Here is a 24,676-nt window from a genome sequence, read left to right as displayed (position 1 = left end):
GATGACACCTCGAGCAGTGCAGGGGTGACACCTCGAGCAGTGCAGGGGTGACACCTCGAGCAGTGCAGGGTGCAAGGGAAAAGGCTGCAACATTGTGCTGCCATGCAGCTGCCAACAGGACACAGGCTATGCAGGCTGGCATGGGAGGAGGTCAGGATTTTAAGAGCAGTAGCTAAAGATGCTTTGTGGGAAGGCAGGTAGGCAGGAAGCAGTTCAGTTCTGGATCAAATACAGGCAAGACTTCAAAGTCATGGTTCAACTTCAGTTCCAATTCAAGAAAAAAAAGACCAGTCTGAATGAGTCAGCAGCTCAGGTTTGTGCTCTGTTCATCTCTCTTCTTCCTCGGCAAGATACTCTATATATTTACACCAAGTAACATTTCATTTTGCTTATTACTGAAACTACTTTTTGTGAGTTCAGTCAGCCTATTGAGTGAGGTCAATAGTTACATTATATTAATTCAAACCGACAAATTTTAGGTCACTTTTAACAGCTTTGTAATGAGTTCAGCATTATTTGCAGTGATGGTAAATGCCATTCCTGCAGTATACAGCTTTGTATCAGCAGTGGCAGACACAGAAGATGTGACCGGACGCATGGTGTGAATTGAAGAGAGCAGCTGTAAGCAGTTTCAGACAAGGAGGGACGCAGTAGTATGATCTCCTCTCACAGGTAAGCACAATATGAATAACAATTAGGCTGGTTTTGAAATAATCTCTCTGTTTTGACATCTGCTGACAACTTTTGGTAACTTTTCACATCCAATAGACTTTGAGTTTTCCCCTCTTTGCAGCACAATAATGGTTAAAAGGACTGGGTAGTCCAAGTGATACAGTTATAAAGGGGTTTCATAGATTTCATAGATTTCATAGATTTTCTAGGTTGGAAAAGACCTCAGAGATCATCCAGTCCAACCGTCCCTAACCCCCATTAAACCATATCCCTAAGTAGTTCATCCACCCTTTTCTTAAACACATCCAGGGATGGAGACTCGACCACCTCCCTGGGCAGCCTATTCCAGTGGCTGACAACCCTTTCAGAGAAGAAATACTTCTAACATCCAACCTGAATCTCCCCTGACTAAGCTTATACCCATTTCCTCTTGTCCTATCACCCATCACTAATGTAAAGAGCCCTTCCCCTACCTCCCCGCCATCCCTTCTCAAGTATTTGTAGGCTGTAATCAGGTCTCCCCTCAGCCTCCTCTTCTCCAGGCTAAACAGCCCCAACTCCCTCAGCCGCTTCCCATAAGTTTTATTTTCCAGCCCCTTCACCAGTTTAGTTGCTGAGGTTGCAGAGGTATGTACTCTCAAGATAATCTGTTTAACTGCATTAGACTGGTATTAACCAGCTTCCTACCAGTGTTTTTATGATGGATTTTCCTGAAACATTCGTGACTACAGTCTGGTTCCTGGCCTGGTGACACAAAGCAACAGCAATCTGACAGCATTCAATTATATCTGATATGGTTTTAGCCAAATGAGGCTAATATCAAATGAGCATTTTTAAAGACAAGAGTTTTCGAGTTGTTACGGAGCACTGTAATTTTTCATTACTATTATCTGAAGAGAAACTAAATAGAGCAGAACGACAAAAAAAATAACCTTGAAAATAAAAAAATCAAAAATCCCCCAAAGTAATTCAGCAGCAGACTCCCATCCAATAACTTCAACGTTAGCACATTCATATGTTTGTCTTCAATTCTGTTCTGCAGGGTAACACAGTAGACATAAAAGACAGGGCTGCCAAATCCTCCACATTTTTCTGGCATTTCTGTTTCTCACAGTTGTCTCCCACCTTCCTACATTTTCAGACTTCAGGGACTAAGTACTGTCTCTACTGAATACAACTCCATGTTTCCCTGGCAAAAGTTGCCAGCTCTTTCCCCCAAAAGGGAGGCAGGAGAATTTTCTGGAGAACCTACAAAATGCTCTGCTTGGGCTGGGGGTTACTATAAGAAAGGGAGGCAAAAGGTTGGGGCCACAGGCTGAAGACGTGAGGCAGATCTTCCAGGACGCTAGCACAGAGGTGGCCGTATCACGAGGCAAGGGGACAGGCAGAAACATCTGACACGATGGGAGAAACGGAAGAGAAAGGATGAATGGTCAGCATGGTCGCAAACAAGGGGAGGTGGCGGCCAAGAGATGGATGTGAAGCTGGGACAGCATGGAAGGGAAGGCAGCTTGAAGTCCTTTCTCTGCTGCAGTCCCTGGAGGGATGCTTCTTGCACCCATGGACACACCAACGGGCTCAGGCTACCCATGCTGAACAGAGTGCTTCGGTCCATCTCCTGCAAAAATCCTGCAGCAGGGACAGGCAGTATTTTCATCCTCTGGACCACAGCCCAGGGGTTCTGCTTGTTCCTCTGTGCAGTATAAACCAAAGGGAGGTGATGTGTTTTATGGAGGATGGATGAAGGTTTGGCCACTGTTGGGCTTTTTAGAAGCTGAAATCCTTTACTAGGTCTGCCCTACAGCAGAGGAATGGAGACAGGAAAGAAGAAAAGGAAAAGTATAACTGAGAAGAGGGAGGCAAAAAGTGGGAGTGATAAAGACAGAGAGCGGAAACCCACCTCCCCAGGAACAAAGCTCGTCCTCATTCACAGCCAGGGAGTCCCACCCAGGAAAGCCCACTCGGGCACCGAGATCAGCCATCCAGCCCCAGGCAGGACAACACAACATGGAAAGGGGCAGAAAGAAACCAAAGAGGAAAGCGATGGTAAACAGACGGCTGAGGAGTAAGAAATCCTGACTCCCCCAGAAGTACGTTATTTATAAAATACTGAAAGTATGAGAATTATCACAGCATTCTAAAATAAGGGGGCAAAGTCTGAGGGTGAGTCTCACACGCAGCAGCGTGAGACATCCCGGCGTCTCTGATGCAAAGTGAAATAGCCCTGAATGCTGCAGTGCCGCTGAAGGAGGTGGTTTCAGCCCAAATGCACTGTTGTCATTTTTTCCCCTGAAAATAGCAGCCTGAGTCATTATTGTAGAGTTCTCTGATGTTAATGAGTAAACTGAAACAGATACAGATACCTGCTATAAAATTTAATATCTCCATAGGATTTTCTTTAATCATTAAAGAAAATCCTTAAAGAAATGCACAAAGGACAACCTAATAATACATCTTTTAACTATCCTCTATCATTTTATACAGGATTATCCTCATAACAGCATTCAGTAGGGGAACAGTAAAGTGAAGCAATGTTATCTCCCTCTATTCACGTTCTATGGGGTTTTAAAAACTTTTTTCTACTCAAGAAGTATTTACTTTGCAGCAGCAGAGCTCATTCTTAAATCCATTACTTCTTCGTATGCTGTAAAGGGAGCACAACAGGTGAAAAAAAAAAAACACACTGCAGTTGTCAGAGCAGAGTGCTTGTGGCAAGAGAACAGGCAATTTCAGGCTCCCGATGTTTTTCTTTTGGCCTTCTTCATCACCGTTTTATTGACTTAAAAAATAGTTTTTACTGAAAAAAAATTAAAGAGAAAAAAAGGATGCTCAGTAAGATGAAAGATAAGGGACTTTTCTTACTGTTTCCTCCCAGCTTTCCACAGAAAACCACCACCACTTCTGTTTATAACTGAAACGCCTAACCTGAGAGTCTAATTAAAGCGCTTTAACCTGAAGCAGCACAAATCACACAGCACACCCATGTGCGCGGCTCACAAGCAGTGGCTGGCAGCCTTGGCGAAGCTACTTTCTCTCTGGTGCTTATTTAAAAATCGCACATTCTGTATGTATAAAAAAGGGTGTGAAAACGCTTCTCAGTCTCTCAGTGTTTCTACCTCAGAAATACTGTCAAAGCAAACCTTTCTCTGTCTCTTCCCAGATATAATTTTGACAGAACCAGCAAGAAGAGATCCAATGCGTGGATGCGTCAGATCTGCATACGAAAATATAACCTGTATTTCTGGCTTTGATTTGGGTTTTTGCAGCTGTTTCCCATCGATCGTACCAGCCTTATTAATGGAGAGAGAAGGACGAGCAGAAGAGAAAGACCTGTCTGATACATACATGCCAACGCAGTCTGATTTATTCCTACAGCTCAATATCCTTTGACATTTATATTTAGAGCAGCAACGACGACAGTCTCACACACGGGTAGGTGACTCACTGATGATGGTCTTTGACGTTAACAGGCTATCAGAGAGTAAACAGAGATGTGATCATCTCATCCCTTGATTTCTCAAGCCTGCCTCTCAAAAGACCGTTGCGGTCTCCTTGTGACAGGTATTGTTGGATACGCAGGTCTGTGCTCCCCCCAGGGCTGGGGCAGCTCCCCAGGCACCCCTCTTCCTGCCAGGAGCAAGGCAAGAGGACTCAGGACCCTGGGAACACATCCCAGCCAGGGACTGCTATTCCCCTACCTCTGCCTCTTCTCTGGCGTTCTGTTCCCATCACCCAATTCACATCATCACTGACAGACAATACCTGTATCCTTGGCCCAACTCCTTATCCCACAGAAAGGAAGGAAACACAGCACTGGGAGGCTGACAGAGGGACGGCTGCAGGAACTCTACCAACCTTGACTCAGCTGAAAAGGATGGAGGAGGAGAAGGACTGGCATATGCGCTCCCCCCCCCCAAGCAGAGGCACAGCCTGAAGCCCAGCTCCCTCACCATCCGGGAGCGGGAAGGGCGAGAGCTGCAGGGCCAGCTACCTCTAAAGAGTATCGCTGCTAGTTTTTTGTGGTGTATCACCAGGTTACAACTCACTGTGGTCCAGCCAGAGGCTTGGCTGAAGATAACCCCAGTTCCCCACCAGCCAACCGGCATGGGCATCCTGCCGGGGGAGCATGGGGCTGTGCCCAGCCGAGCCGCCCCCAGCATCGTGTTCAAGCAGACACAGGAGCATGTCGTTGGCAGGGCAGGCAACAGCCCTAAAATTACAGAGAGGAGAAACAAGGGCACAGGAGCATGGAGGCACAGGTGAAGTGGCTCACGTCCTGCACCTTTCTGATGGTTGTGTTTGTTTCGCTGAAATGTGTTTGCCAGCAGTTCGTCACATTTGTTCTTGTAGAATATACCTGTTAGAGTATCTTCCAGCCATAAACTAAAATGTGTGCAGCTAGGGACCAAACCAGTAGCAGTAAATTTTTCTTGCTTTCCCTTTGCAGTGGGAAAATGTCAGAGAAGCATAAGGGTGAGAAAATAAAGTTAAAATTCAGGGTCTTTTTTGTTTTTCAGATAGGAGAGGCAAACTCAGCTCTAAAGTATATGAAGTCTCTTGTTCTGTATAAGTCTCTTAGAGGCTTAATGGAACAAACCATAAACCCTTGAAGACCTGTAAGCTACAATCCCAAACATAAGCAACATCACAAAAGGAAAATTACCCCTCTAAATGGAAAGTGCTTCAGAAAAAAAAACCCAACAAAACAGCCTCCAAACCTCTGGGTTTTGAAACCAGCTTGCCAAAATTTTGTTATCCCTGAAGGCAAATCAGCTTTGTTTCTGGCTCTGCCCCAGATTCCCTCCACTTTTCAATCATGCTTTGAATGGGGACCCACCTAGTTGAGATGGTAGGTGACAGTGTGCTCGCAATGACAACGGTCGTCCCTGAGTTTCCACCTGGCACAGACAGCAGTGGAACTGGAAGCCCAATGGGCCGGATTGCCAGGGTGAGCCCCATCATACCCTCCTATACACTTGGCGTCCCAGGTGACACTTGTCAGCCTGTGCCGAAGCCTGCGTCACCCCATCTCCAATGCTCCCGCTCCTCCCCAAGGATGGACTAACGCCTGACCTCACTGTTACTGAAACTGATCATAAGTAACAACCATTTTTGCACAACCTCCCCAAGATTTACATCACTAGAGCTAAGAATTGAATCTAGCCCCAGAAGAATCATAGGAGCCTACGAGTAAAATGGTGACCATCCCAGTCCCTGCTAGTAGTCTTCATTGCAGGTCAGAGAAACTTGTCTCTACTGAGAGCCTCTGCTAAATCCATCTGTATCACACTCTGACAACATACCTAGTTCTTAATATAAAGACTTTGGGTTATAACAGGTGACAAAGTAGGGTGTCCCAGCATCCCCATGGGTCCACCATGGGTTTCTCCAAGCTTTGCTGGGTCTTTCAGGCAGGTGAAGAGATGGCAGAGAGGAGGGAAGCTAATGTAGGTCATGAGTACTGAAGTTCTGATGAAAAGCTACAGTACTTTCACTTCTAATTTCATCAATGTAAATTTAAAGCCCTGGCCTCCACAGTAAAAACCTGGAGCTAGTAAACACAGCTGTGACCGAACTTGGGGACTACTAACCTACATACGTCCCAGTTGAAGTCATTCCATTTGTACCCATGTCTCACCTGAAAGTGGTTATTGAAGACACTAGTGGAGGTACGTCACATAGGCACGGCACGAAAATAACTAGATCTCCATATTGCCTTACTCGTTTGATCTGCTTTATCTGATCAAATCGATCAATGGTTATGACATTTAATAAGTTTACACTTAAAGCAGTACATCAACACAAGGCCTTCAGACCCAGGAAGATCCTCAAGGCAATTCACAAATGTTATTTATACAGACAAGTGCTGCTTTTTTCACTGCTTTGGGGATAGATATTTGTTTACTTAACAGGACACAACAGAACATTACAAGTAACGCATCAGTAAGAATACTTTACTAAAGCTACCTTTGCCCCTGCATCTGCAGGAAAGCCTATGTGCGGCTGTGGCATGGTCAGGTCTCTACACCATTGCAAATGCAACTTGAAAAGAGTCTTGGAAATAACGCCCATTGGATCTCGAAAACTATTTAAGTAGGAGAAAAGCAGTGATTCAGAATGAAACACAGAAAATGCAGGGATTGCAAACAAGCAGTTTGTTGTTTTTCTATCTGCCACCCTAAAAGACATTCCAGCAGACGTTGCTCCCTTCCAGCCTTCTGCAACAGGACCTCAGAAAACCATCTTACTACAACTGCCAGTGGATTGCAAAACACAAACGAACACAAACCACTCTGATTTTCCTGAGAGTGTTCCCAGCCAAAACAGATGTGCAAGATTCTCCCGCGGAGCAGAGCGCAACCTGAGAAACAGGACAGACAAAAGTCAGGTACAAACAAGACCCTACAGCTAGGGCTTGGTGACCACCTTATGGAAAGGATCACTTCTTAACTCTTTCAGTGCTGGAAAACATTAAATTACCCTGGAGGAAACCAAACCGAGGGGATGCCTGTAAAGCATAATAAATTAGAATATACACTTACCACCCTTCTCGCCATTTAAAGACCTAAAGCCATACAGGTAGACTGTATAGATGGAGCAAGCCAGCAATGTCATTCTGTGACCTTAGTCTGATTATAAGGGGATACCAGTACCAGTGACACTGCACTAATGGAACTGTGGAATAAAATGTCTTGCTTTCAAACCGTATAAATGCTCACACACCCAGAAGGGACAGTATGGAGCTCATAAAAAAGGACATTTTGGTAGAGAAGCAAATGAAAGAATATTTTCCGGCATCTCTTAGTGAAGAAAAATCAGGTCATCTGGAGAACCACTGCCTGCTCTGACTGGTCCCACAGTACTTTTTGATACATGATGTCAAGGTCTGCTTGATGTATCTAATAAAATCTTCAAGGACATCTGACCTCTGTCTAGTGCTGAGAGATCAAGTGACAAAGGATGCTAATGGAAACACTGCAGCGAACCTGAACCTAATTTTTGAATGATAGAAAACTAGTAAAATCCAGAAAAAAAAAAATAATGGGGCAATCTTGTCATAATCTTTTCAACCACTTCTCTGAAACAAAGAGCCCTGCCAAAGAGCCATTTTCTTTCTTAATCAACCGGGAAGCAGGTCTGGACAAATACAAAAGTGTTTCAGCAGTGCTTAAAACTTGCAACAGGAAGCAGCTCGGAGTAGCTAGGAGCAGCTAGGAACCTTGCTGCTTCCTTCCAACACGATGCTTTGCAGCTTGCCCAACGCATCCAGCAGCAGAGCAGGTAGCCCTGTGCATTAGCTGGCTATGTTATCATTATCAAATTGCATGTTCATGAACTAAACCTCGCCACTACTTACATAAAAATTTCATGCTTTTGACTCCCAGCTGAGGCTTCAGTCCCCAGACTAATCTGCTAATAAATTTCCCAGTACTTTCAATCCGTCACAATTCCCATGTCACTGACCATGACCTATAGCTTCTTCGTTAAATCCAGAATCACTCTACTTCAAATCAGTCAAGGCAGCACCTTTAAAGCAGACCCTTTCAAAGATAAAGGAAGAGGCAAACTGGCCTGAATCCAACTAAAATTATTTGAGGAGAGAACATAAAACACTGTGAGAAATACTGCGAGTGATAAACCAGTAGAAGTAATTTTCTAATTACTGTCAGAGTTTTCAGGATCCGAGGCAGACCAAATTTAAGAGGCAGGATGACATTCCTAAACCTGTAGCGGAAATGAAGGAAAGAAGGTAGCAAACACTGTACTATCACCTCAACTAAATATCATAGTATGGCTGTTTTTTGGGCATTTCCTGCAGACGTCCCACTTACAGTCCTGAACCAGCCCAAAACAATAGGAATAAACCAGCAGGAGTGGCACGAGGCAGTACAAAGTACACGGCACTAACGTAGCTTATCTCTATCCTGCCAGCAATACGTTGGTGGCAGCTTGTCCTGGCTTTCCACCGCTGCCTACAGCTTCACACTTTGCACGGGCTCCCTCGTCTCTCCCAAAAGGTGGCAGGACCCACCAGCTCTCCTGAACTAAAGGGTCTGGGTCCTTCTTTTTGCTTCCAGCCACAAGGGCTTGGCTGAGTGCATCCTGCCCTTAGCCACCCCCTCACCTAATCAGATGGGATACTAAACTGCTTAGCAGTATTTCACTTTCCATCGTGGCATAAAGAGCCCAGGTTACTACAGGATTAGCGAGTATAACATTAAAGTGTTATATATACACAGAGAATTGCCTATCCTAGTCTCTGCTAAATCTTGGTCACAGGGGACCTGTTAAAAGATAGGAGATGCCAACAAGGAAAAAAACATGGACAAAGCAGGCGATGAATCTGGACTACAGTGGAAGTGGCTGCACACGTGACATCGCAAGAAGGAAAAGGATCGTTACCAGCAGCAAGCAGTAATTGACATTCAGCTCTTCTGGACAGGCAGAGAAATGGAACGAAGGGAGGAAATAAATACGTTTTTAAACAATTCAAATACAGCAACAGTCAGAATTTAATGGCCATGGTCGTTAAGGGGCAAAAGGGAGAACCAGATTACTGCAAATGAATAAGGAAAGCCTGTCAGCATGTCAGTGATACTGTTTCAGATTTCTTTTAAACAGAAAGTAGCCTCCCATGAAGGCAAAGAAATTAAATCACCCGACCTTTGTTTCTTCCCAAACGTCACATAACCAAAATTTGTTTCACATCTCCAAACATATTCCTTTTGCTATTCTTTTTCTTAATTGGATTGTCCACCATTGCATACCTCCGCAACTTGCGGATTTTGCTCAAACTTCTCTCCATGGCAGGTTTGCTAACTTACAGCTGGCCTATAAAGAGGTAAAAAAAAAAAACAAACCTGTTCTAGTAAAAAGCCAGGCTACTCTTAAATTAGTTTCCGTATCACATAACTAGTATAATAGAATACTCTCTATTCTCATCACTTATTCTTACTTTTCTTTCATGCAGCTGTTGTAAAAGCACTAATAAATCTCTCTTGCATATCACTTATTCTTACCACTTTTCTTCCACGCAGCTGTTGTAAGAGCACTAATAAATGTGCCTTTTGCATCTACCCACTATCTCTGTCATGTTACGACATGACCAGATGTTGTAACTACACACAAACCCGTTTACATCAGGATCTTGTTCAAAGATGCTCTGTTCCTTCTTTCATTTGCAAAGGGAATACAAGACTCCCTTGGCACCTGCGTGCGGGATCTGGTGGGGGGAAGAGGGGGAAGAAAGCAGTCTTCCCAAAGACACTATTTTCCCAGAGGATGCCCTGAGGTGCGCCAGCGCTTTGCAGCACTCCCACCACGGCCCATGCCAGTGGCTGAACCAAAAAACCTCTCAGGCACCAGTCACCCTTGTTGCCCCTGCACCTGGTGGCCTCGTCACACAACTTGCACATGCTGAGGCTGGGCAGCTCGATGCCTTCTTGCTAAAACCAGCACAATCCAAACGCCTACCACAGTCTCCATGGGCTGGGTACTCCAGTTTCTGTGCATTAAGCACCTGTTAATAAAAGCCTGCTTTTACAAGCCTTTCTCCTTGGGAAAGGTAAATGCTATCTATCTCTTTGAAGCTGGTAATGATCAACACAACTGCATATTTGCCACCCAGCTAACCTAAGTGCCCAGAGAAAAAGTTGTAACACTGTGTATTCAACAAGTTTTTCCACTTTCATGATACCCTAGAGCAAATGGCAGTTTGCTAATATTTACTGCTTTTGGTTTGCCTTTTTTTTTTTTCTTTAGCTGTAGCCTGTTTTGAGATTCATGAGTGTAAGCACACTGTAAATGCAGATTAGAGAGTTTCACAATTAATCTGCGTCTGGACTGAGATTTCACTCCTGCACGTTTTCCAAAAGGCAGCCAGTCTTGAATTCAAAATACCAAGGGCAAAGAGTTTACTCATGTTTTAGGGACCTATGCCAGTGACTCCTCTCCCTCCTAACTTCAAGGTTTCTTCTACTTTATTTTCATTTCTCTGGCTCACTGGGACTCTGGCCCACTGAAAATAAAAATATTTTGGAGACCTTGACCTGTACCAACAACGACTTACAAACACAGACACATCCCCCTGTGCTCACCCGCATCCTGTCCGTGGTACTGCTGTGTTGGGGCCAACCCACACCTGCGCTCAGAGCCAGCGGTAACGGTCTTGGGCATGACTTCTGCTCTGCTGCTTCAGGGCTCCGAGCTGATATCTCCACTTGGTCACCACAGTGTAGAGGTGCACCAGCTTACGTGGAAACCTCCAACGTGGCCCTTTGTGTTGCTCCTTCTCACTAGCCTGCATCACTGAGGTGACTGTGTGTGCAGAGAAGGGAGTGGCTGAGAAAGGTCTCTGATGAAAAATTTCCAGTACTCTGTTTCCTACCAAGAAGGCACAAAGTCCATGTTCAAAGTGCCTTTCAGTTCAGCAGTTTTGGCCCCATTGGTAGTGCAGCATGCGGTTGGTGCAGAGCCCCTCCTGAGCGGGCAGAGTCCAACACGCCACTCCAGTGCCCCAACCAGCAATCCCAGCAGAGCTCCTGCATCCTTCACCCAAGCAGAGGCTAGCAAGAGAAAACACATTCAGTCTTGCAAATTATTTGTTTTCAGCCTATGGTTTATGTTTTAGTCCCTGTGGCTACCAAGTATATCAGCAAAAAGAACCAACACCTCCCTGCCTTAGATATTTAGCAATCTCACACGACACTGGTGGCTTGTTCAAAGATGTATCTGACCTGCAGTTACAGAATTTTGTTCTTTGGAGGGCTGAATTCTTATAAATACTTCTCATCCACATTCCTGAAAAATGCTGGATCTGTGCTACAGCCTCCACTCCACCCATCCTGCCCCACCTCTGGCGGCTTTTGCCCTAAATAAAACAAGGGTGTTACGTGGCTACAAACCAGATGATGGATCTAATTAGACTTTAGCCACAACAGTACCCGTCCTTATTCATTAAATTAGCTTGTGTTTCTTTCTTCTGTGTATTTAAATATTGTGCTGATATATATCAAACTCCCTATAGCACTGTAGCACATTTTATTTCTGTCTCAGAAGTGTTCTTGTTTGCTGGGATGGTGGGAAGAATAAATCCCACTTCTGCTTCCCACTCAATCCTTTTAAATAATACCAACAGTACCAATAAAAAAAACATATAATACTGGTAATACTACTACTGGTAACCCACTAAATGATCTTGTTGAATAATAATTAAAGAAAATGAGTTTGCTCACCAAACAGGTAAGTATGCAAGAATGTGGCCTCATGTAATTGAAACTTAACCCAACAGCACTGCTACGTTTTCATTCACGGAAAGACTGCAAACTTTGAGTAAAACTATATTCAAATTGTTTGGCCAAATTTGGTGCTCATAGCCTGTGCGAGGCTGACATTTTTCTCAGAAGGCTCAAGAAAACGAATTTGTCCTATCAGACCTCCTAAAACCTACAGATGACTTGAGGTGTCAATGAGTGAGAGTTTGGGAGCTCCTTGGGACCAAGAGATGTCTACCTTAACAATAAAAAAAAGCTGTGAATGATAGACCTGTCTGAATTTAGTGGCTGCAGCTACCAAACAGAGCAATGGAGAAACATCCTCAAGCAGCTGGGGAAATATCTGGCGCTGATGGGTCTGAGGAAGAGGGTGTCAGGCAGGCAAAGAGAAGGTTGGGAAACGAAAGTCCCTGCAGCCACCTGCCAGTGAGGGGCACCCATGGCTGCACCCGGGGCTGCACGCGTGTGTCACGTGAAATAAGTCCATATCTGACACTTAAGTTTCTAAATTGTCATTTTCACAGCATGCCCAGGGGCAAAATACAGGGCTCTGCTGTCCTTTCTGAAGCTGTCAGGACTGGACCGAAAAAACAGGAAAAACGTGGAAATAAAAATCTGAAGGAAACTAAATTCAGGTCATGGCTGTGAGTCGGGTCAATCAGCTCCAGAGCGAAGGCAGGTGCTTTTCTTTTCTTACTTTCTCTCCTTCAACACCAGACTTGTTTAACAAGACTCTCCTTGGTGAATTTGCTTTTATAATTAACAAATGAAAAGGAAACATGCTTCTCTGCATTCAAAAAAAAAATAAATTTGAAGCTATCTTACGCAAGCCATTACCATTTTTAAGACTGGGAAAAGTCTTTGCTGCCTCTGCTTAAATAGTGTCTTACTTTTCAGCCTTGTTTAATTTGAGAGAGAGAAGGGGAATGAGCAAGTGTCTTAAATGAATGAGGATTTCTGCATTCATATTAAATGATAAACGCTAAAAAAATAGCAGTGAGAAACAGTCTCTAACACACAGGCTGGGGCAAATCTATCACAACAAACACAGCGGGTGGCTCATCTCGCAAGGTCTGAAAGACTATCTTGATCCTCAGTGTGTGCTAACAACATATGCTTTAATTTTTTTTTTAAAAAAAGATGTCTTGATGCCTAACATAGGCTCGCACAACTCTGCTACATGTCTACTAAAAATACGTGGCAGGTTAAGTTTGCTCTCACGTAAGAGGGAAGGTGAGTAAGGTATATAATCTCTTCATCTTTCTTGGCACTAGAACAACCCCACAGACATCAGCCACGACTCCATGTAGGCAGGAAGACGACTCCCAACCATTAGGACATCCAAACTCTGGGAGATTCTGCTTTCCAAGTGTAAAAACGTTTGCTTGCTGCAGAGATGAGGCTTGGCAAGTCTGGAGAAAAATAACTGGAAGACCAGGTGAGGGGCTGCGTGACCTTGCAGGTGACTTACAAAATCAAACTAGGCTTGGGCTTGGGCACTCCTGACTGCACCCCATCACTTCCAGGATGACTGTACTGAAAGTGGTCACTGGGAACACAGACCACAGAGAAAAGGCTCCATGGTGCTTGGTGTGGCTGGGTGTGATGCAGAGAGGTGGCCGAGAAGTCTCACCTCTACCCTACCACAGAGCAGAACAAGCCTACAAACCTGGCACCTTTAATTTGCAAAAGCTTCTCCCTTGCTTTCTGGCACTTGCAGTGCCAAGGCAAACCCCCTCAGGCTGCAAGGCTGGGACTTGCTGAGCAAGATGTACACAGTGAAACTCTGACCGAGTCTCCTGCCCAGCACGACAGCGTAGAAACAATATACAACCGCCCTCTGCACAGGCACCTGCCTACAAACTGCATCCTGAGGAGAGCTGTGGAGTTATCAGCAAGGAAGAGAACTTCAGAGAAGAAAAGAAGGAAAGGAAAAGTAATTTTGCAAGCATTAAGGGACAGAGCGATCAAGTCTGCCCTTGCAGAGCCATACAGTGACTGTCAACCCAGCCCAGTCGCTATATCCTCTTCCGCATCTCTTCTGCATCCCTGTAGCCCCAGCAGCAAAGGCTGGTCTCTGTGCCCAGGGCCCCTGAAGACCAGGGTTGTCTAAACCGCTCTGACATAGTGCCCAGGAGCTGGGAGGAGGCCTGGGACACGTATCATTGCTCCAACCCTGAGACAGGCTGGAGCAGCTGCAGCTGCTGTGGCAGCAGAGGCAGTGGGAATCCCACAGCGGTCCCTGGCAGGGTACCCAGCCTGCCTGGCACAGCGCTCTGTAGACCCAGGGGGTTTGGCTGCACTGGTAAAGGTTGGTGGCTCAATCCAAAACAAATAAATTAAAATTAACATTCCTTTGAGGCTGACTCATAGCAGAAGTGTAGTCTTTTTACTGGACTGCACTTCCCTTACCTCATGTGCTCATCTCCCTCAACAGCAGGACAAAGCACAGCAGCTCACCAGGCACCAGGCTCCCACACCGCCCCAAGCCAAGCCCGGCTTTGCTCAGCACTCTGCATCCCTGTAGCTACGCACAGTTTAAAGGCAACTCAGAGCAAAATGCTGAAACATCTCACTTGGAAAACCTCACCGAGCTATGCCCATGCACTGATTCCTCTTCTTTCTTTTCATTTATTTCACTGAAATGCTTTGCAGCATCAAAGCATTGATTTGGCTGACAACAGCGTATTTCTGGGAACTAAACAGTAAACTATTTGCTAGCCCATTTCTAGCAAATATGTCGCTTGTAATAAGAGCACAGTTTTGTTTGACTTGGTTTGGATCAGTGGCATTCGTTATGCATCATCACAGAAGAAAGTAAGGGATTCAGGATTTGGTCCTATGTGTGTACTCAGAAAGGAGAGAGAAAGGGAGCCTGGCTCTTCGAACAGTACTTATCTGAGCTGGAAGCCTTAGTAACTGGAAGTTTTTACCAGCTGATGCTGACAAGTCTTTAGTAGTCTCAACCCCCTTCCCAAGGGACCTCCTGAAGCACAGCACTGCACTGATGGCACTTGGCAGCCTCAGCCACTGCTGCGGCGGCTGCCAAAAGCGCTGAAGGGGAATTAACAGAGTCACTCTCTCACTCCAGGTCAGGTCAGCCCAGGTCACGGCTGAGGTGGTGCAAGGAAACCTGCACTGATCAACTCGCCCATGCAAGGGAAGCCAACAGGGCTGCCAAGCTGGTGTTTGCTCCCTGTTGTAAATTCATACATACAAGCAGCTCGCACTGCGCTTTCCCACATAATTGTCCATCTGTGACCATACAAGTATCAAGGAAAAACAGCAGTAGCACAACTTAGTGCAACTTATTGGGCAGGGAGGGGAGGGAAGAACCCTTGGTTAGGGCATCAGCCAGGCAGAAAGCCTCTGTTCCTACAGCTGGGAAATATAGCTCAGCAAGTGCAAGCCAAACATAATCACTGCAGGCAAAGCTGCTCTACTGCCTGTCAAATAACAAACATATTTGTATCCTGTCCTCTTTATCTGCACAGGCTCAGTGGGAAATAACAGAGCGAGGTGGCCAAACACTGCCAAAATATGTGGTGAAACTGCACAGAAGCTAGGAGAGATTGCATCTCTCTCTGACTGCCAGAGAAGTGCTTAGGTCTGGTCCAGAGCTCAGGGGTGTTAATGGAAAATTCCCTACCGTTTCAGAGCATTTTGGAAAAGTTGCACGTTAGTTGGTGGATACTGTTTTTGTCATTTGTCATCCTTAACTCAGCAAAACTCAACAGCTTTAACAATCTTATTTTATCTCTTACTCCACCAAGAAATATCTCCCAATATTTTTTCTTGATTAAATAACCTTTCTTATGAGACAGATTAGCTTTCAGTGATCTCTCCTTCCGTTTGCCCTCTTCATGGGCAGAGGTGGGTTGGCCAAGTCTGTTCCACTCCCCTGGGGCTTCTTGCACTATCTCTAAAGCCTTCAATACTGTTCTTTGCTCACTTGGTTGGCAAGACTGCCACTTCCTACATGGGTGTGTTGACTATGCCTATATTGCTTACTAAGTGAAAAAGAAACATTTGAAAAAGATAATCCTCATCTAAAAAATTCACACGGCCCAGCTTCCAAGATTGAGTTAAACAAAGGTATACAAAGAGAGGAACTACACATCTGACCATGTTCTTGCTGTGGTCAACTGCAGGAGTCAATTCAAGCCATTTACAACCTCTGCATTCTTACGGCGGTCATTATCAGGGAGCAAGAAGGGGACAGATATCACGGCAGGCTTGCCTTTCCGCTTCCCGGAGATCATGCTCCTGTGACTCCCACTTGCTGTATGCATGTGCTGTCACCCTTGGTCCTGCTGCAGCTCAGCTTCCTCTCAAGTCAAGCTGGGAAGACCCCAGGCTGCTGAAGAACGTCCCACACAAAGTAAGAGCAACATGCTCTCTACTAAAGAAAAAACCCTATTTGTCTCTATTAATTTTTGGCCTGCCCAACATATCTGAGCCCATTACAGTTCATTTCATTGGCATTCATGGCACTGCTACAAGACCACGTTTGCACCGGTGCCAGGTTGTCTATGTTGTGAACTTGCATTGAGTAACTCCTTCATTATAGTTACTCTAATGCAGGTTTCTCTAGAGTATGTCTGAAGAACGGCAACAAACCCAGAACTTACCAGGAGCAAAAGTAACCAAGCTTCCTCTTTGGTTTGCAAGAACAGCTCACTGGGTACAGCATGTATGTTACATGTAAGTACCACCTCATTAACTTCATTGTAGATCACTTGAAGTATCTCAGTTTAGATGTCCAGATGTAAAACAAATACATAATGATATTTTCAACACCTGCTTTGTCTTCTTAAACTTTGGAGTCACTGTCTCCTTTAACGTGTCTGTAACACAATGGTGTTTGCTAGAGCCTGTTAACACAAAAATAACAGCAAAACCAAGAGGGAAAACTCCCTGCCTACCTAACTTCTCATACCTGTGCAGAATGCCACGGCACTATGAGACACATAAAGACAAGTTAATATGGATAGAATCACAGTCATAACTGGCAGTTACTTTTACTATATACTCGTATACAGTACTTTTCCTAACAGTGGGCTGTTTGGAAATGCAGCTGACTTCAGGCCATAACTACTATACAAACTAGTTCATCTACCTTAAATACCTGGGTAACCTTGTTACTGCTCACATTCTTTAATGTTTTTACTTCTCTCCAGAAAATCAGAGTGCCGTTTTACAGATAGGAAACTGTGGTACAAAAATAGAGCCGGCTAAATTCCCATCTCTGCTTTTGAGTCCCTTCTGTGGGTGAATGATGTCCAACTGCAAGAACTAGCAGAAGCTGATTTATGACTTCTTCCCCTTTGTCTCTCCTCCTCCACTCACTCACCCCAGGAAAGAGACCAACCTATCTGAAGACTGTAGGGCAACTTCTCATAGGGTCTAGGATTATAAAAACAGTGCTGTCGGATAATCCTTAGCAAAGAACTCTCCCTTTGGGATCAATACAGCCAACTCTCAATATGTGACTGCAGGGGAACAGCTTAATGGTTTGGAATCCCTTGAGATTTGTCTACAAACCACTTGCAGCCTGTGTTTGTTCCTGGGTCTCACATGGAGCTGCTCCTCCATCTACCTGCACACGAGTAGAGGAACAGGCTGTTTTACTGGCCCCACTAAAAACCTGTTGGACCATAAATGATCACATGATGAGGATGACTTTGTTTCTCACTCTTAAAGGTAGCAGATACCTCCAAGTGTGAGGCTCCATGGCATCTTGTGGAGCACATGCAGGTTCCGGAAGACCTGGGAAAGGATGGGTGACAGCAATGGCAAACAACAGTCCTCACAGTGGCATTGGGACCAGACCTGACCTGCTTATACTGGGCATGGGAGTGATGTGGTGGACAAATTCACACATCGTCAGCAAACTGGAGTCATTGCAGTGTTGGGCTGCCAGATTAGTACTCAGGAAACTAGAGCTACTCCATCACAAATTTTCCTGTGATCTTGAGCAAAGAAAACTTGACCATGTCCTTAGTCATAATCAGGTGCCAAATTCTCATGGAAATTGTTTGAATAGAGATATTTTGTGGGCTCTAGTCAGATCTCCTCAGTACACTCATGTTTCATTTCTACGTATCCAAACTAATCTTGATACTTGGTTGAGTTTGATTTTATCCAAGTCAATGACAACCCTCCTGCCCCCCAACCTCTCTTATCTTGCAGATTTTTCAGTGTCTGAGGGAGGAAATAAGGCACAAAATATTGCCCGAGACCCTTCCTCTACTCAAATACACTTTTGATTATTCATTTCATTAACTGATTGCATTAGGGAAATACAGCATAGAGCACATCATATTTAGGACACATCCGCACTCTCCTTTTTAATACCTCTTCATGATTCGCAATGTATTTCCCTCATTTAGAGGCAGAACAACACTTCCTAATGCAGACTGAATTTATTCAGAAGCACAGAAGTCAGTTGCCTTTACTACTGATAGATGCACTTCAATGTAATTAGTTTCATGACTATTAATGAAATAACTCATTTGAACTTTTGCCACTAAAATGTTAATGAGTAAGACTGGATAGTGGTTTGGTAATGGGATATAGATCCTTTTACAGTTTGTTAGTTCAGATCTGGCCCATGTTCACCATGACCAAAGGTCATTACTACCTGAAGACTGATAATCTCTACGAAACGAGTCGGTAGCAGTAAGCCCACGCTTTGCAAGAAACAGCCTTACAATTTGCTCTCAGCAGAAAAGCAAGGCAAAAAAAGGTCACTGCAGTGTGTTACTTTTACATAGCTGCAGTCAGAAAATTTCAGTCGTTAGGACTGTTCACCCAGCACCTTTCACCAGCAATGAATTCAATGAAGGTAGAAGAGAAATAATTCAAACCGAATAAGCTTGTGGATTTTTTCGTGCGAGATACAATTAGCCTCTCTGACTCACTGCTGCAGATTGTTTGCTTTTAGCACACTCCTAAACAGAACTGTAAAAATAAATAAATACTAAACCCCATAAAAGATCATACTTGGTGTTTCTAAGTTTTAGCCAGTCACTCATGAGGTTCAGAAAAGCATTTCAGAGGTGAACCGTACTATTCCTGGTATATTGTTCACTTTCACCACACCAGCAAACCAAAAGGTTACCCATGACCTTCAACACATACTGCATCCACTATTTTAAAAATGATGCTCTTGTGTTTGAGCAGTGATATAATTCAGTTCATACCTAAGTACATCCCAAAATTAATAAATCCACCCTGACAGCACACCAGTGCAAGTCTTAAAAATTATTGCTACCTCTTCACAGACAGTAAAATGAGACATGAAACAAAATTATTTGCTCAAAGACTGAAAGGAACTGGGACTGATTAAGTTTTCATGGGGAACTTCAGCAAGCGTAGGCACAACATAATTACTCAAACAGAAATTCAAACACTGCTGTCAAGCTGGCAACCCTTCTCTTATGACTGCACATGGGCTCAACCGAGGTTACGTGTCTCACTAACAGGATGATACCTCCGGCACCATATTCCTTCACATTGCCGTCTAACTCCTGCTTTCACACCGAGTCACAATACAGCTACGTAACGAATGCTGAACAAGCCTCCTCCTGAAACACTGATTTTGAAACAAATAGGCAATATATGTAATAAATGCAATAAATATAGGCAATATATGCAAAAAAATGCAATTCCCTAGCTTATCTTCGCTTTCCATTCTTTAGTCTCTTAAGAATATAGTTTTATCTGGACTAGATTATCTTCTGCAAGAGATCTCTGGCGAGAGATCTCACAAACTCTCACCATTCTTCTTGGCCGTGGAAAATAAAATTAAAACTGCTGAAAAGCATTCAGGCCTGCATGGATTGGACACTATGATGGGAGCACTCTCTCAAATGTAGTTATGGGCTACGGTCTTCAAATGTCCATGTGTGAAGATGTAGGACAAATGAAATGCTTGTAGGGAGCTGATATTCCATGGAATTTTTAAAATAATGATCAAGACTTAGGTTTCAGTTTTGCACTCAAATTTTGGAAGTCACATCATTTGAGAGAGTAATTCTAGCTTACTACTTTTTTTTAAAAAAACTTGGATAGAAATCAGTCACTCATCAAACCAGGCAGCTGTCATATATTTATGTATACATACACACACACATATACATATATATATATATATAATCATAGAATGGTTAGGGTTGGAAGGGACCTCAAAGATCATCTAGTTCCAACCCTCCTGCCATGGGCAGGGAAACCCTCCACTACACGAGGTTGCCCAAAGCCTCATCCAACCTGGCCTTGAACACCTCCAGGGATGGGGCATCCACAACTTCTCTGGGCAACCTGTTCCACTGCCTCACCACCCTCAATGTAAAGAATTTCTTTCTTATATCTCACCTAAATCTGCCCTCTTTCAGTTTAAATCCGTTGCCCCTTGTCCTATCACTACACGCCCTTGTAAAAAGTCCCTCTCCAGCTTTCCTGTAGGCCCCCTTTAGGTCCTGGAAAGCTGCTATAAGATCACCCCGGAGCCTTTATATATTCATATATATATATGTTTCATATATATATGAAACAGCCAAGAAGAACTCATTAAGCAGCGTTGTGGTAGATTTCACAGGGGACAGTGCACATGCCTGCATTTTTCAGATGCCAAGCTCTTTGCAGTGAGCCTGGTTTCCACAGTGGAGCTGCTCAGTACGTTTTGCAAACCAGACTCTCGTAAGGTGTTTCTGACTAGGAGCCTACTGAGGAGGTATTACAACCATTGGTCACTTTGGAAACCTTGAGACAGCAGTAAATATGCGAGGTTAAGCACCTCACTTCATGTGCGTTTCAAAGGGAAACTTTCAGGTCACAACCCGTAGCCTTAACACCACCGTTATTTGCCCGCTCGGAAGCAGTCTTTTTCCTCCATTTCCAGCTTTCGCACAAACACGTGCAGCAGAGTAATGAACGTCACACGTAAGAGCGAACAAATAATTCATTAATTAGTTGGGAACCCTCCAAAGCCCGCACCAACATAAACAAATGTGGTTTTCCCCGTCTTGTGCGCGCATCCTCCAATAACAACCCAGCTGCTCCGTGCTTGCACTTGACCATCTCCAGTTGGGATACGGAGTCACCCCTGCGGTCCCTGAGTAAAGCCCTGACTGCACCCAGTCTGGGACAGCCTCTCTCGGTAAAACAGGCTCAAATCTAAAAACCTGTCACTAACTACTGTGTCTTGATGAGGAGCTAGCGCGTTCATCTCGGAAGCCACTCTGTCAGTCAGCATTGTCCTCTGAAGTACAACCGCATTCAAATTATTTGTTTAATGAGTCTAATACTCAAACAGATTGGATGGGAGCTTCCAAAACACATTGATACTACAAGGCAAAGGTGACAGAAGGACTACCTCGGTGCAACAAAACTGAATCTGTCTGAATTCAGAGACTCGACAGGAAAAAAGTGCTCTTTTAGTAGCACTGCTTGAATGCTGCGCTTTGATTCTCTAGAAATGAGGCATTTTATTCTTTATTTACACTTTTCCTCAAACAGCAAGCTATGGTGCTGTTTTCCTATTGACAGATCTTATTGCCATTTGCCATGATAATTTCTTTTCTTTTTTTTTAATATTTGGAATTCTGCTAAAGTGAGATCTGCTGCACTTCACAAGAGATGTTCCTGAAATAACTTTGAAGAAGAAATAATGAGCCTCTCCTTACTTTACAGGTTCTCTAATACAATGTAAGCAGCTTTACATGGCTTAGCTAGTCTCTGCTGACCTAACTGCATATTTTACTCCTACAATAAACTAAAATAAGCAGCCTGCTTCCACAACAATTGACTAATTAACATAGGGATTTTGTTAGTTTCTGATTTAAAAAAAAATCCTAGTCTTTCAAAAATCAGACATATCATATAACAGTGGATTAGATTACTAGAAAGAGAGACAGAGACATAGACACCATCTCAATAAGCAAATCAATGTTGTGCTAAGCTTGTTGAGTGGCTGTTTTTTTCTTAATTTCCAGCAATTTAGATCGTTGTTTTTCTTTCTTTGCCTCTGATTCATTTTCTCAAGAGCAGACACTGTGTTCAAATCCCTGCTGGCTGCTGCCTTTGACCGCTCGCCAATCAGCACTACGGTGTTTATACGGGATCTGTCTGCAACTGAGTCACCGCGTCCCTGCAGCGAGCATGAGGTCACTTGCTGCTAGATGAGAGCACCAGCGGGGACGGCCCGGCGCTCAGCCCGACTCTGGCGACGTCAGGCTCCTCTCCTCTGCCTGCCATAAACTTTCCTGCCTTCACTCCAGAAAAGGGCAATAACGGGATTATTATTAACAGACATATTTAGGAAAGATAAGCTCGCGGAATTTACTATCTGGACCATCTACGTCTCTTGCACTGTGCAAAAGGGATACATACGCTATATACACACTGTATATATGGGGAAGTACTGGGAGGAGAAGGCATTTAATCAGAAAAAAAAAACAAACCTATTTTCTCAGACCCAGCTATCACTCCTGTGATGGCAGACAGCATTCAGACATCATGTCCCCAGCCTACTTCTTTTGTGTTTGCCCACAAAGGAATCGGCAAAGATGCCTTTAAATTGCTATCATTAAACTTCAGAACTGGTGCCTTATGGAAAAGAAACTAGGCAGCACTCAATTCAGTTCAAGCTATCAGGCAGAAAATTACATGTTGATGAAAACTTACTTCACAAGGGTTTAATCATTTTCTTTTCAGGGATTTAGTTCTATCATATCTGAAAATTTGGCTTCTGAAGCCTTAACGACAGCTCTGAGGAGCAGTATTTGATCAAAAACATGTCATCCTTTGGCTTTATACAATGCCAACAATTTCTGCTTTCAGAAAAGAAAAAAAAAAATGGTTTGCTATCCATAACCAAAGCTCAATGGCCACAGTATTTTTCGATTCCTCATTTTCAGAGCTTCAAGTTCTGGCTAATCAATTTGGGCAAAGGTATACGTAAATGAACATGACAATCCAGTGGCAAATGCAAGGCAATGGTATCCATAAGCATTGTTATATCCATAGCATGTAATAAAATTATGCAGGTAAGAGATTAAACAAACACTTAAGATGATCCCAGGAATGACAGCAAGTAAGAGCAAAGAAAGAGACACAGCTTGTTTCCAGCAGTTTATGTGGCGACGAGCCTTATCTCCCAGACATGCCACCATCAGTGCTGATAACGCACGAAACGCTACAAGCAAGAAAATGTACACAGGATTATGATTTTTGGTCTTGTTTCACTCAAGAAATTCCAGAAACTCAATATCCAAGGGTTCTAGATAGGGACTTAGAAGAACACATGCTTTTTCTAAAGATGTGACTATCTCAAGACAAACTGACAGGAAACACTGCCGAAAAGGGCAAAATCTTCCAAGGTGCCAAAACATTTTACAGTATGTACATTATGTTGCTTTCCACACGTTTTACGAAACTGGCTGGTGTGTGTTTATGTTAGAGTGACCAGGACAACACTGCAGGTTCAAAATCAGCCATTTATTCACAGTTTAAAGGCCGGAAGGGACCATCATCTCCTCTGCGTTTCTGAGCATCTCAAGTCCTCACATTTAACCTGGGAACTACTACACCGAGCTCAAGCAGTTAGGTCTGGCTAAGGCATATCTTCCAGGAAGACATCTGCTCCTGAGAGGAAGAAATCCAGATACGAATGCATTAATTCCCTTACTAATTTGCTCCAATGCATAACCGTACTTACTACTAGCCACAATTGCTGTGAACCGGACTTCACCTCCCAAGCACAGACCATTGCTCAGCCTCCCTTTTCACAATGGAAGAGCTCTCTAGTGCTCCGTATCTTTCTCCCTTTCCAGTGCTAACATGGCCATTTTGGGTAAAATCAGCAGATAAATGCTTAAATTTCTTCCTCAGAGGGCACCTTCAGTGGCCCTTGAATCATCCGCCAGCTCTTTCACAAATTCTCCCATCTTCCCCATAACACTGTCATGCTGGAAACATGCGTAATATTTTTTTCAATATCCGAAACAATATTTCGCCTTTTTTTCATGTCTGCCTCTTTGGACATCGACTCAAGCATGTTCTGTGGAATGAAAAACCTGACCTGCCTAAAACACTAACAGCTGATGCACAGGCACGTCCTCCAAAAGAGCTGTTTGAAATCACGGGACCTCCAAGCACCCCTATATATACCACTGAAACCCGTAAACACTGGCTATGTATGCTTGTTTTCTCTACAAGGCACTTTACCAAAGATTAAAAACATCAAGAAAAGCTGGGATTTCTTCCTTCTTGACTATAAAAAGTAAATACCAAAGCACTCACCAGCTGAGCCACACAATACAAACTGAAAAACAGTTAAGCTACCCACAAACGTTTGACTTGAGATCCTTCTCAGCCCTTGGGAAGGAATACCAACGAAATAAAACTTAAGACGGCTACAAGCAAAAACACAGCCTAAGACCTTAACCACTGCCTCATCGGAAGTAAGCACTAAAGCCCAGAAAGGCTTCAACCAAACTGCAGCTCAGCGCCTGCTTAACCCATCTTTTACGTATCCTTCTCGGGGTAAGGCAGCTGAAGAATCAAAGGAAATACTGTGCCAACAACTCACTATGAAATTTCAGGGTGAAATTTTAATTGCACAAAAATAAAGGCCTTTGGCTTTATCATCACAAACCCAATTTTATCTTTGTCCTCCTGCATGTTTGTATTGCTCTTGATTGCGCAAGTGAACACATCACCTGGTTGTG

General features: G+C 43.9%; 1 protein-coding gene across 1 annotated transcript in view; it reads right to left on the bottom strand.

The window, feature by feature from the left end:
* The window catches only part of ELOVL6 (ELOVL fatty acid elongase 6), a 76,218-nt gene that overhangs the window by 26,755 nt on the left and 24,787 nt on the right, over positions 1-24,676 (bottom strand). The gene's annotated exons all lie outside the window — the stretch shown is intronic.

This window comes from Tauraco erythrolophus, chromosome 5 (assembly GCF_009769465.1).
Source record: "Tauraco erythrolophus isolate bTauEry1 chromosome 5, bTauEry1.pri, whole genome shotgun sequence".
Lineage (NCBI taxonomy): Eukaryota > Metazoa > Chordata > Aves > Musophagiformes > Musophagidae > Tauraco > Tauraco erythrolophus.
This window is presented reverse-complemented; position numbering and strand designations above follow the sequence as displayed.